The sequence below is a fragment of the Astyanax mexicanus genome, chromosome 9 (assembly GCF_023375975.1).
Source record: "Astyanax mexicanus isolate ESR-SI-001 chromosome 9, AstMex3_surface, whole genome shotgun sequence".
Taxonomy (NCBI): Eukaryota; Metazoa; Chordata; class Actinopteri; order Characiformes; family Acestrorhamphidae; genus Astyanax; species Astyanax mexicanus.
The window spans coordinates 32,729,390-32,744,508 of NC_064416.1; the positions used below are offsets into that span (position 1 = coordinate 32,729,390).

The 15,119-nt window shown below is 40.1% G+C and overlaps 1 pseudogene; it reads right to left on the reverse strand.

The window, feature by feature from the left end:
- Positions 1-6,448: 6,448 nt before the first annotated feature.
- On the reverse strand, positions 6,449-13,827 carry LOC111194836 (sodium- and chloride-dependent GABA transporter 3-like; annotated as a pseudogene).
- Between the last annotated feature and the right edge of the window lie 1,292 nt (positions 13,828-15,119).

Below are 15,119 nucleotides of genomic sequence, written 5' to 3' on the forward strand. Positions count from 1 at the left end.
GTACGGCTTGCCGCGAGGTCAAAGTTGAACCGTGTTGTACTTTGACGCGGTGAGCGGTAGCACGGTAGAGGCGTAGTTATGGGCAGGGAAAACGCGCCGCGTTCCGCTCTGCTCCGCGGCAGCGAGGCAACGCTCTACCGCTCCAGAGAAATCCAGAGAAAATGGTCTCTTTGCTACAGGATAAAAGTGTTCGGTACGTTTGGTTATGTGTGAGGGAATGCTGGAGGAAAAAACTCAAACAGAAAACTGATAAGCAGAACTTAGGTAAAATGGCTGGACTAGGAAAGCAAACTGTGAAAATGAACAAAACAAGAAATTAAACAGGTAGTCCAGGAAAACATTAGGAGCTAGGGAGGACAGGCTTGGGAATTAAGAACGCTTTGTAGAGTAACTAACCGGCTGGAGCCACGAGGAACCACTGACCATGAGAGGAAAGCAGAGAGGAGCAGCATGCTTATAAGCCACTCTCCCCAGGTGAAGCTGATATCTGATCAGGGCTGGGTGGCTTATTCCTTATTTGAGCACAGAGTGCCTCTGAGAGCTTGCTTTACTATAAATCATGAGTGCATTTTCCGAGTTTATGTTGCCTTCAAAATTATGTTCCAATTCCACTTTAAGGTTCAGAAAGAAAAAAATGCCATATTCAATATTGCCCTAAAATACAAATAGTAAAAAAACATTTTGATTACATTTAATTTAGGCACAAAACAGCACCAATCCTAGACAAGTGAATCCGTGTATAATTTGTCCATTTGATATGTATTTTTTGATAATTGAATTCGAAAAAAAACGCACAGTATGTCCTTTTGCACAGCATGCGGTTTTACTTGTGGCATGCTTTTACTTGTATTTGTACAACCAGTGAAAAAAATCTTTATCTCTTTGTGCTGTAAGGTATTAAAAAAAGTGTTGATACATGCTTCTTGAATTTTTTTTTCTAGCTGTTTTGTGTTTTTTTTTTCCTAGCTGTTTTGTGACTGTGCAGATGCAGATTTGCTGTCATCAGCTATTGTAGGTTTTAGCTTAGCAGTAAGCTAGCTTTAGCTAATATTTGTTTCTGGGTTAGGCATATGCAGCTATTCAGTTAAGTATTGCTTAATGATTTAATAAAGCCTGCAGTTAGTATAATTGTATTAGATAGCTGACCCAGGGGCGGAGAAGTCCGGGAGACATTAGAAAAGTAGCAGATCCTCAGTGTTACCAGTTAAAGAGAGTAGCGTCCCTCTGTCCGCTTAAGTTTCCCTCCTTTCACATTTTAATGCCTCTTAATGTATCTCTCTTTCTGAGTGAAAAAGACAAGATTTATTATTATTAAGAAAAGTTACAGCAGTATAGAAATAAGACGGAGTGAGTTTTAGTTTATTAATCCTGTTGCATATAAATGTGGAGAATTCTGAGGTAGAAAACTATTTATTGAAGTTTTAATATAAACCAATCAATAGTATGTGCTTTTACGCACGGAATGCGCTTTTACGCACGGAATGCGCTTTTACGCACGGAATGCGCTTTTACGCATGGTAGGTGCACGTGCTTTTATGCACGGAATGCGCTTTTACGCACGGAATGCGCTTTTACGCATGGTAGGTGCACGTGCTTTTATGCACGGAATGCGCTTTTACGCACGGAATGCGCTTTTACGCACGGAATGCGCTTTTACGCACGGAATGCGCTTTTACGCACGGAATGCGCTTTTACGCACGGAATGCGCTTTTACGCATGGTAGGTTTTAGCTTAGCATTAATCTAGCTTTAGCTAATATTTGTTTCTGGGTTAGACATGTATGCAGTTATTCAGTTAATTATTGCTTGACTGAACTAATACCAGTAAAAACACTATAAATAAATTTAGCCAAAATATAATGAATGAATTTTTACAGACACTGGTAACTCCCTAGGTTTTCACTCTTGCACACAACAGTACACTTATCACCCCAAACTCCAATTACATAAAAAAACAAAAGTAATAAAAAAATAATAAAATGAAGATTTTACCAGCAGCCAGATTTAATTTAAACAAGTCCAGATCTAAGCTAATGAGTAATATAAAAACGAAATGTACTAAAAATACTGGTTGTGAGCCCAAGGGTAAAATTGTTCAGAAGATGGGGGGATTGTTCTTAACTTAGGGAAGGGTGAGCGTTCTCACTCTTCCTTCTCCTCAGCACGCCTCTCAGGAGCAGACTAGGCTACAGCAATAGAGTCTCTCACGTTCTCAACCCGCCTGCATGTCCACGTGGTTTCCCAGCGCGCTGTGACAGACACAGGGGATACGCTGCATAACCAGAAAGCAGCTCCGCTTCCCACAGACAGCAAAACGCTCAGCACTCCCAGTTCAGTCAGCGCGAGCTGATCACTAGACAGCGCCTAAAAATGAATAGGATAGTCGCTGTGCGTTGTCGTGGCGGAGCAGTGTAAATGCAGTACTCTCTGCAGGCCTTTACACACAGAGTGCACTTTTATGCACGATGCACGTTTTTGAGCAAAAAAGGCACTTTTGTGCACATAACGCAGTTTTACGCACAGGGTGTGCTATTAGGCAGAGTAGATGCTTTTTAATCCAGGACGGCGCTTTTACTCACAGAGTGCACTTTTACGCACAGGACGTGCTTTTACGCACGGTTTGTACTTTTACGCACAACATGCGCTTTTACGCACGGTAAGCGCTTTTACGCACGGTAAGCGCTTTTACGGAATATATTTTTACGCACATGGTGCATTTTGTTTTTGTTTTTATTGGTCTCTTTCGTTATTTCATCTTAAGTACTCCCTGCTGACCTTTTCTCACAGAGTGCGTTTTTGAGCAAAAAAGGCACTTTTGTGCATGGAATGCAATTTTACGCACAGGGTGTGCCATAAGGCAGAGTAGATGCTTTTTTAATCCAGGACGGCGCTTTTACGCGCGGTACCTATGTATTTTTCCGCGCTTTTACGCACGGAACGCGCTTTTACGCACACACTATACTTTTACGCACGGTAAGCGCTTTTACGCACAGAATGTACTTTTTACGCACAAAGTGCATTTTGTTTTATCGGTCTCTTTTGTTATTTCATCCTAAGTAGTGATTGGTCTGACGACCCTGAAACCTCGGCACATGCGCCGAGCTGTCAAGGCGAAACCCCGTGTCGGTGCGCGTATCAAGTTAAGGAAAACCACGTGACCGATACACTTCCTGTATCGTTTGGAGGCGATGGGTCTGACGACACTGAAACCTCGGCGCATGCACCGAGCAAACAAGGGGAACCCCTGTGTCGGACAGCGTATTATTTTAAGGAAAACCACGTGACCGATGCAGTTCCTCGCACAGTTGCTTGCAATGACTTTCTCAGTCCAGCAGATGTCGCCATTAAGTAATACAGCAACACAGTTTCAACACAGTAGCGATACAGTGTGGGAAATGTGCCATACACCCAATGAGGCTTCATCTGCCCATCACTAGTCCTAAGTACTCCCTGCCGACCTTTTCTCACAGAGTGGGCTTTTATGCATGGTGTGCGTTTTTGAGCAAAAAAAGCACTTTTACGCACGGTATGCCTTTTTACACACAAAATCGGGGTTTAGCACAGAATGCGCTTTTACTCTTGGTATGTCTGATGTATTTTTACATCTAGTGAAAAAATCGCTTTTAATCTCTTTTTGCTGTAAGATATTTAAAAAAATGTTGATACACCTTCTTCAGGAACTGCTGCTGCTGCTGCTGTTGTTGTTGTGGAGTCTTACATTGCTTATAACAATTAATGTAATTATTTCACGGATGTTTTTTTTCTGGCTGTGTTGAGTGTGCAGATGCGGATTTGCTAAGCTTTTGTAGGTTTTAGCTTAGCAGTAAGCTAGCTTTAGCTAAAATTTGTTTCTGGGTTGCACATATATGCAGATATTATCACTTGATTAAATAAAGCCTGCAGTTAGGATAATTATATTAGATATCTGACGGAGGTGCTGAGAAGTCCGGGAGACATTAGAAAAGTCGCAGATCCTCAGTGTTACCAGCTGAAGAGAGTAGCGTTTCTCCTTTTAACGCCTCTAAATTAATTAATCTTTTCTAGTGCAAACAAGATTTATCATTTTTAAAGAAATGTTACAGCAGTATAGAAATGAGAGTGAGTTTCAGTTTTATTGATCCTGATATATACATTTGGAGAATTCTGAGGTAAAAAAAAATATATTTATTGACATTTAAAGTAAACCAATCATCAGTGCAGAAATGTATTTTCTGTTTTTGTTAAACTTGTTGGGTTTTATAAGAATCTTAATTAAGTGTTCTTATAGGGTTCTGTAGTAAAAACAGGGGCTTAGTGCAGAACCATGACAATCTAAACGAAACATGCATAAACGCTTTCTGAACATTTTCTAGAAGTAGTCACGTGTTTGTTTTATCGGTCGCTGTTGATATTTTAGTCTAAGTATTCTCTGCCGGGCTTTTGTCACATAGTGCACTTTTATGCACGATGCGCGTTTTTGAGCAAGGAAAGCACTTTTACGCAGGGTATATTCTTTTACTCGTGGTATGCTTTACGTGTCTCGGGTATTTTTACTTCCAGTAAAAATGTATCTTAATCTCTTTGTACTGTATGGTATTACAATGGTTGATGCATCATTCTTCAGCAACAAGCAGCACTGCTAATGTGGAGTCTTACATTGCCCATGACGAATACTTATATATACACTTCATAAATAATAAATGACCTACGTTCTCGTATGGCTGTTTGTGACTTTGCATATGCGGCTTTGCTGTCATCAGCATTTCTAGTTTTAGTTTAGCAGTTCGCTAGCTTTAGTTAATATATTTTCCTGGGTTAGACATATACAGTATGCAGCTATTCATTTACCAGCAGAAGATAATAGCGTTCTTCAGACTGCTTATGTTACCCGCCTTTAACCTTTTAATTCCCCTTAATGTATCTCTGAGTGAAAAAGACAAGATTTATCATTTTTAAGAAAAGTTACACCTTCGCGGTCAGTCATTCAACCAGCCGCCACTCGGTTCACTCCACTCCCATTTCAGTCAGCGCGAGCTGATCCCCAGACAGCGCCTAAACATGAATAGGATAGTCGCTGTGCGTTTTTGGGACAGAGCAGTTTAAATGCAGTACTCTCTGCAGGCCTTTACACACAGAGTGCACTTTTATGCACGATGCGCGTTTTTGAGCAAGAAAGGCACTTTTGCGCACATAACGCAGTTTTACGCACAGGGTGTGCTATCCCGGTCAGTGATTTAACCAGCAGCCGCTCCGTTCACTCGGGTCACTGCTGAAGCCCAACAAAATAAAAGTCCCCTTTAATAGAAGTACCTTTATAAATAATAAACATTATTTAGTTCGTCACCCGTGACATTTTCACTGTCGCTTTTAGGATTTTGTTCCTCGTTTTTACGCAAAAGGGGTGTGCTATTAGGCAGGGTAGACGCTTTTTACGTTTTTAGGCACAGAATGTATTTTTTTTACGCAAATAAATGTTGTTTTACGCAGGGTATGCTTTTACGTGGCTGCCCAAGGGTAAAATTGTTCAGAAGATGGGGGGATTGCTCTTAATTTAGGGAAAGATAAGTGTTCTCACTCTTTCTTCTCCTCAGCACGCCTCTCAGGAGCAGACTAGGCTACAGCGATAGAGTCTCTCACGTTCTCAACCCGCCTGCAGGTCCACGTGGTTTCTCAGCGCGCTGCGACAGACACACGCTGCATAAACAGAAAGCAGCTCCGCTTCCCACAGACAGCAAAGCGCTCAGAACTAGATTATATACTCGATACTTAACTTAGGGCGAGGGCGAGTCGACTCCTCACCTTTCTCCCAGTCCGTAAAGCCTCACCTTCCCCAACACCGGTCAGTGATTCAACCAGCAGCCGCTCGGTTAACTACACTCCCAGTTCAGTAAGCGCGAGCTGAACCCCAGTCAGTGCGTCTCGCTCCGCTTCTCCACTGCCTTGTGTTTGTGAGAGCCCCGAGCAGCGTCCGCGTGCGGCGTCCCTTATCCAGCACTTCTGCTCAAACCCCAAGTCCCCGCCTGTCCTGCTGAAGCCTATAATAAAAGTCCCCTTAAACCAGAAGTCACTTTTACAAATAATAAACATTATTTCGGTTTGCTATTAGGCAGGATATGCGATTTGATTTTTTACGACGGGGCATTAAGTAATAGAGTGCGCTTTTACGCACAGAACGCGCTTTTACGTACGGGATATTTGAGCACGGAGGTGCTGAGAAGTTCAGGAGAAAAGAATAGCGTCCCTTAGTCCGCTTATGTTACCCTCTTTTAGCCTTTTAGTGCCCCTTAATCTGTTTGTCTTGGGTGAAGATAAGAAGATTTATCATATTTAAGAAAAAATAGGTAAAAAAATATTTAGTGAAGTTTTAATATAAACCAATCTAAAGTGCAGTTATTTATTTTCTGTTTTTGTTAAACATGTTGGCTCATCAGTTCTTCAAAAGTAAAGGGTTATTTGGTAAAAACAGCGGTTCAGGGCAGAACAATGATATATATATTTTTACCTGTACCTGACTCTGCTACCTCCGCTATAGGTTTGCCATGTTCATGAGCCATGAACCCCAAAACTGAGAACACAGCAAACCCTGCCACCACACTGGTACAGCTGTTCAGCAGACACAGCATGAAGCAATCCCTGAAACACACAAACAAACACACATATAAACACACACAATAAAATAACAGTATCATGTAATGTTTCAATGTATCTTTGGCCAAATTAATGAATGATTCTTTAATCTCTAACACATTAATTAAAACATTATGGCCATGCCCACAGAGTTTTTTTGTGGATTCTTTAAATTTCTATCGTATTGTTTTTTTTATTTAAACCTTGCTGAATACTTCACATAACAAAAACAAACAATGTATAAAATGTGTTCATAAGAGCTTTAATACTAATACAAACAGTTTACATTGCTTTGCCTGTAGTTACCAATTATTAATCCTTACAGTTTAATAAAAGTCAGGGAACATAAATGAATAATGTTGTTAATTTCAGATTCAGCATGAATCAGCAGGTGTTCAAATACTTTTGTCACACTTTTTTCTTGTTTAAGGAATATGTACATTTATATTCTCATTAGTGGTAGGATTTACTTGTAGCAGTTGTTATTGTAGGTGTTGTAGCTTCCCAGCACAGTTAATAGACCCACACATGAACTGTAGGAGAAGAAGACCTGGGTACCTGCCTCCATCCAGACCTACACAAACACATCAGTGAAAAGAGTCGTTAATATTAGATGTTTAGATTAGACAGTAAGTTCAAAGTTTATTTGTTACATACATTAGCATACATGGCTAACAGTAAAATAGTTTGAAAACTGATCACACAAAACAATAAGATATAAGACAGTGTAATATAGGACAAAATATGTAAAATACATTTTAAAAAGCAGGATTAAAGCTATTGGACACAAATACCAGAAACTGACTGAGAAATACAGTGCATCCAGAAAGTATTCACAGTACTTTACTTTTTCCAAAGTTTGTTACATTACAGCCTTATTCCAAATTGTAATATATGTATCTCTTTCCTCAAAAATCTACACAAAATATCCCATTATGACCATGTGAAAAAGTTTTCTTGAGAGTTCTGAAAATGTATTAAAAAAAAAAAAAATTACGTAAGTATTCACAGCCTTTGCCATGAGGCTCAAAATTGAGCTCAGGTGGATCCTGTTTCCACTGATCATCCTTGAGATGTGTCTACAGCTTAAATGGAGTCCACCTGTGGTAAATCCAGTTGATTGGACATGATTTGGAAAGGACCTGTTTATATAAGGTCCCACAGTTGACTGCATGTCAGAGCACAAACACCAAGCGTGAAGACAAAGGAATTGTCTGTAGACCTCTGAGGCAAAATTGTCTCGAGGCACAAATCTGGGGAAGGATACAGAAAAATTTCTGCTGCTTTGAAGGTCCCAATGAGCACAGTGGCCTCCATCATTCGTAAATGAAAGAAGTTTGGAACCACCAGGACTCTTCCTAGAGCTGGCCGGCTCGGGGGAGAAGGGCCTTAGTCAGGGAGGTGACCAAGAACCCGATGGTCACTCTGTCAGAGCTCCAGCGTTCCTCCGTGGAGAGAGGAGAACCTTGCAGAAGGACAACCATCTCTGCAGCAATCCACCAATCAGGCCTGTATGGCAGAGTGGCCAGGCGAACACCCCTCCTTAGTAAAAGGCACAAGGCAGCCCGTCTGGAATTTGCCAAAAGGCACCTGAAGGACTCTCAGAGACAAAGATTGAACTCTTTGGTGTGAATCCAACCTGATGGAGCTTCAGAGGTACTGTAAAGAAGAATGGGCAAAACTGCCTAAAGAGAGGTGTGCAGAGCTTGTGGCATCATATTCAAAAAGACTTGAGGCTGTAGTTGCTGCCAAGAGTGGTTCTACAAAGTATTAAGCAAAAGCTGTGAATACTTATGTAAATATGATTTTGTTTTTTAATTTTAATACATTTTCAAAACTCTCAAGAAAACCTTTTTCACATGGTCATAATGGGGTATTTTGTGTAGAATTTTGAGGAAAGAGATCAATTTAATACAATTTGGAATAAGGCTGTAACGTAACAAAATGTGAAAAAAGTGAAGCGCTGAAAATACTTTCCGGATGCACTGTAGATTATAGTATATATTATATTAATATTAACAGCCCCAGCATAATTACAAGATAAGCTACATGGTTCTTATCTAACTTTTAGCAAATTTGTAAAAATACAAAAGTTGCAATAAATTTAACATTTTTGAAAAAGTCATATAAGGTAGAGTACCAATCTACATATACACCTTAACATGTAGGGCTCAGCTTGTAGTTGTGTTGGTGTGTGAAAAATAGTTTTGTAAAGTTGTGTTTGTGGAAAGTTGACCATTGCATTGGATGAACAGAGTTTTTTACTGTACAATCTTCCTGGACATTTTACCACTTTTGCAACCACATTAGATCCACAGCTTTGTCCATGATATTGGGTGCATCCAAAATGCCTTAATTTGTTTCAGGGCTAGCCAGACTTTTAATAATTGTTTGGACCCAGTCATCTCAGAACAGTTTGACCCCTTGATCCCATAAATCTGATATTTTCAGTGGCAGGAAAAGGTATCTGAACCTTTTGGAGTTTCATAGTTTTCTGCTTAAATTTGTAATAGAATGTAAGTTTATCTTTATCTACGTCAAGGGAATTGACACATATAATGTGCCTAAAATAATTACACATATTAATTACACATTTTAATTGAGAACAATCATGAAAATAACTTTTAGCACTAGTGGATAAAGTATTTGAACCTTTGTGTTAATGACCTCAGAAAACCTTATCATGTTTTAGCATACATTGGCTGCATCCAGAACCCCCAGAAGTGTCTCCTTTTTCCTACCGATCCTCCTCCTCTCCTCCGTGACCCGGAAACTGATTTTGTGACGCCATCTTGCCGCCTGTCTGAATACCGTAGGAGGCGAAAGAAGCCGCTTAAAATCCGCCTCGAATAGGCCTCCAACGGAGCGTACATCAGAGCATCCTACTCCGGAAGACTTTTAGGGATTTTCTAATGACATCACTGCATCCCCGCCCACAGAGCACGCGACAATGGAGCAGGCAATGCACAAATATACGTCATAATCATATTAATTAACTAGGTTCCTTATCTAATTAAACAGCCAGTAAAGCAGTAATATAAAGTTTAGTTTAGGTAAGCTTCAGTAAAACTATATTAATGATCCTATATGTAACTTTATATTACATGTTATATTTATTATTTATTAATTTGTTTTTTGTTTTATTACATTCAATGAAATCATATTTCACTATTAAAATAATTTAATATTTACATATGCAACCTTCATCAATAGCAAATCAGGCTGTACTTTGAAGCTTAATATGCTTGTCAAAGTTATGATCTCTAGAATTTGGAATTGTGTTTATTGATTTCTCTTTTTTAATTTTGTATGCAGAGCTTTATCCAGAAGCTGTGATTGGCTGCGCAGTATCCGGCGTGTGCTGAAAGTGAGCGTTGTGATTGGCTCAGTTCATCGGTAGTCAACATCCTATCTAAAAGGGATCAGCTGTCCCATTTCCCCAATTACAGCTCCTTCCCTCCAATCCTCCTCCTCCTCTCCTCTCCTCGATTCCTCCACCTTCTTCCGGGGTAGGATAGGAGGAGTAGGAAAGGAGGAGTAGGAGAGGAGGAGTAGCAAAAGTTTCTGGACGCAGCCCTAGAGTCTTGGCAGTTTGGAGTCTAGAGCTACTTTGACTGATAAACACTCAAACTTTATGAGTTTGCTTTGACAAGTAGTATGTGTGTATGTGAACCATGATCCACCAAAAAGAGCTTTCAGAGGATGTACAATAAAGAATGGTTGATTTACATAACGCTGGAAGGAATCACAAAATTATTTCAAAGACTTTAGAAACCATCTACAAATGGTGACAATTCGGGTCTGTGGCAATGTTGCCAAGAAGTGGATGCCCTTTATCTTTATAAATCTTTATCAATGACATGAAGAAAACTCGTAGTGACAAGCTAGCATCTGTGTTCATCTACAGTCTGTAAAATCTTCCGTTTAACCAAGATCTGCAAGTTCATTTATTTTTGTGTTATTACTTTAAGCACATTATATTTGTCAATACTCTTGACTTGGATGAAGATCGGATCACATTTTATGACATATTTATGCAGAAAACCATAGAATTCTACAAGGATCACATAGGTTTCTTGCAACTGTACTGTATATTCAAATAATCTTACTTGCTTATCAAATACTTTTAAGTGTTCCAATTCCATTGAACAACTATTTACAACTATGTTGCCATACCTGTGGGTCCAGCAGTCGCTCAGGATCAGGATAGAGGTAGTACACGATTCCCTGTAGAGCTCCAGGCAGAGTCAACCCTCGAACCAGCAACACCAGCAGCATCACATACGGGAACGTGGCCGTGAAATACACCACCTGAGAAATGTGTACATGCTAAAATATACTAACAAACAATGTTGAGCAAAGTGAGCAAATTGATCATATACACACCTTCCCTGAGGATTTAATTCCTTTCCACATACAAAAATAACCACACTGCAATCAAACACAGGAGAACCTCCCAGTTAACCTTCCCCAACTCCTCAATGCCTCCAGAGATAGACAGGACTCTACGCCTGCACAGTGGAAGAAAGGTAAGGTATGTAATTGAGGTGTCTTAGAGAATATAAAAAGAGACTTAGAAGTTGAGGAAACCAGTGAACCATACAACCAGTACTTTACTTTCATTGTCACACTTTCAAAATAAGAGTTACAGGTAGAAAGGAAAAGTCATGGGACATTTCCCGTCTCTTAATTTATGGCATGCCAGAATGTATTACATGTACATTCAGTGTAGTATATATTATATTATCTAGTACTTTGACCAACTTACTCCCAGAATTCAGTGGCAGCTGATGTTGAGTTGGATTGTTCTGTCCAGTTGAATGTTCTGTTTTTTCCAACAGTACTGCAGTTATCTGAGAGTAAAGAAAATCACACACATGCATACATTGCCGTGACTTGTCTTTACTTATTGCTGGTGCTGTTGCAGTCTTGTATTGTCATCTTGTATATATTTTTGGACACGGGTAAAAATGTTTAATTTACACAGAAACATGCCTTAATAATTAATAAATATTCAATGCTATCTAAAATTCACTGCTCAGGTGCTACCACAGAGAAGAACTCCCTCTTTACTGACTAATTCTTCTCAATTTTGTATTTTAATACTGTTTTTGTCACTACTGGTAGCATTAGATGGAAGACATACCAGGACACAGGCTGTTACACGAGGACAGCAGGACAAGGCCAAAGGTCATAAACCCAGCAGTAATCTTTTGTTAAACAAGATCCAATATGTGATACAAGTGTTCCTCTTTATTGAACACTACTATGTAATGTCTAAACTGTGACTGTCACCAGTAAAGCAGTGTTTTCAGCTCTTTTTGTCAGGGTCTTCAAATGTTTCTTACCTGTGTTCCATGTGTTGTCACAGCTGGCCCATGGCAGTGTGGAACTGAAGGAGAAGAGCAGGTAGAATAGTGCCCAGGACAGGATGATCATATAACACCTGCAGTATGTGTTGATCACGAGACCTGCATAACCGATACCTGACAGAAAATATTGCTTATTCCTAGGCTAACGATGGTATGTCACACACACAAAAAAAAAAAAAATATATATATATATATATATATATATATATATATATATATATATATATATATATATATATGTTCTGGTACGCATGAGCAGCGGTTTTGACCTGTGACCTTCCGCTTATAGTGGCAGTGCTATAGACCGCTGAACCACTCGGCGCCCTCAGTTCATGTTTTTTTGTTTGTCCTGTTTTTTTGTTGTTGTTTTTTACTTGCCTTGTTTTTGGATATTCTGGCATTAGACACTTTGCTTGGTTTAAGGTGTGCATGTTGTTTTTGATTGGCATCCTCTTATTAACTTTGGTTAGCAACTTCTTTAACTCTTTCATTTGTCAAGTTTGACACATCGGCTGTTCCATTTTAGCCTATGGGATAAATTTGCTTGTTAACATAGCTGAGGGGAGTAATATGTGAAAGTCAAATGAATGTAATTTGTAACATGTAAATAATGTTTAAGAGCAGTCACTCTTTGGTTCACATCATAATCTGGACCTCATGGTTTTGTATAACGGAAAACAGAATCAACTTTAATCGGACAGTTTTAGTATTGCATAGGCAGCGTCTGTAATTTTTTAAATTTAGACTTGCCATTGATATTTTATTAAAATGCCTTGATCTAGATTTTTTCTGTTACAAGATACAATTTAATTATTATCTTTTATTATTTTAATTGCTGTGTTTTTTAGAGTGGACAGCTTAAGCTTTATTTCAGCTAAGTTCAGATACAATGTTATAAATATTAACTGAAACTAATATTATTAATTTCTGAACATGCAGCAGCAAATGTCTCCAGTGCCTTAAAAATAAAACAGTATAAAGGTTGTGATGTCACTGATCTCAAATGTTACTTTATTAAAGGGGCAGCATCATTCTAATATAATGGGATGGATAGGGAATTCTTGGAAATATCTTGATTATTTTTATTCAACCAGCTAAATGATTAGTTTAAAGTTATACTTTTTTATAATAAAAAAACACACTATCCCTCATGCCCACATGGTTGAAAAAAAAGTCAATAGCGTGCCCTAATTAACAGTACTTCCGAGAGAATGTCTCAACTAATTATTAATTTGACACTAGTTAGACATTTTAATTGCAATTTTTAAACTAATGTCTAAAATCGTTTTTATTATATGTAATATGATTTGCATTCTTGCATTGTAAGTACTGGTATTTGTGACCCTTATTGTAAAGTGTTACCAATTTCTTATTGTTACTTACTGTACCTTTTGCCAGTGGGCAGATGCATTGCCAGCATGTGACGCCCCCTTCTGTTGTATACTGTCCTATAGCCGTCTCCAGAAGGAACAGGGGTATTCCACAGGTCACCACAAACACCACATAGGGCACCAGGAACACCCCTGAAAAATGTACGTACAGTATGAACACATTTTAAGCAAAATCAGTTAAACTGATACAGTACTTGTAATGTATTATTATTAATGATCATACCCCCTCCGTTTTTGTAGCAGAGGTAAGGGAACCTCCAGACATTTCCGATGCCAATGACCTGTCCGGCCACAGCCAGCAGGAACTCAGTTTTAGTCCTCCAGTGACCTCTCTCCTCTGCACCTTTATCCATCATCAAATTGTAATGGGGTGGAGTGCTACAGGTAGGTGGCACTCCAGCCCAGAGAGTTGTAGAACCCAATGGCAGAACAGTAGATCTCAAAGCAGGTAAACCCAAGAAAAAGGGAAATAATAATAATAATAATAATAATAATAATAATAATAATAACTGTTAGTATATATATATATATATATATATACATAAGATATATAATAATATTATATAATAATATTATACATGTAAATCTTAATATTAAACCCCGCTCCACGCGGGGATCGAACCGAGGCTGTCGCGGTCGCGGCCCAATGCTCTAACCACTACACCAGCGAATAGATTGGGACGCGGCCGCTTTAATCTCCCTTTAAGAGCCTCCGCCGAAAGGGGCGGAGCAACGAGAACGGGCGGAGGAGGAAAATGGGTGCAAAACAAAATCACGCCTAGCGTGAGTGAAAGAGAAGGGGAGAATGTAAACAAGACTCGCCGCGGAAGCTAACGGCTACCTCTTATGAAATGAGGTGAAGGATTGACTGAAACACAATGGCTTCCAAAGGAAACAAAACTGAACTGGGGTGCTTAATGGATTAACTGCTGTTCCACCAGAGAGGGGAGGAGCAGCGGGGGGAAAGAGAGGTGAGCAATCTGCGTGCCTCGCGACTGCTTCACACACACACAAACACAGACACACAGACCCGAGAGAAGGGGGGGTTAGCCGCGGAGCACACCGCTCAACGCGACTACACCACACTCGAGATTATAAAGGGACAGAGGAAGCTACTTATGCGGGAGGAGTATGCCAGCGGTGCTGGATCATACTCTCTCCAAAGGGATAGCAGGAAGAGAAGGGAATTAAAAGAGCAGAGGCTCGGTCTAGAAACCGGCATAGATTCACTCCCACGAGCTTCAAAGATCCAGCGCCGAGTGGTTGGTTGGCGTTGCTTTTAAAGAGCTCAAAGCAGGTGTTGGTAATTAGCCAATCAACCCTTGGCGCTGGCCTGGAGCACCCTCCGATGCCCCGGAGGACGCCCCCGTCGGCCACCAGCCCTTAAGCCAGGCGGACACTGTGCGATTTTTTTAATCGGATGCGTTCTGGAGAGCTCAAACTGCACGTTTGAATCGTTTGTCGTGTATGAACAACGCCTGCGATTCATCTGCACACACTGTACGGTCCGACTGACCTGCTGCGACGGGGGAGCTTACACTGCACGTCTAAACGCAGCCCGTAGGCGGAGCTTTCTTTGCGTACAAACTCTCGCTTCAACACAACGCCTTGCAAAAGAAAGCGCTTAGCTTTACTTATTTGTGCCCTGTTGTGCGCTGACGGTGAATTTACACTGCTCCGACGCGACAACGCACAGCGACGGATCCCATTCATTTTCAATGGGAAGCGCCGCCTCCGTCAGACGCAGTCGC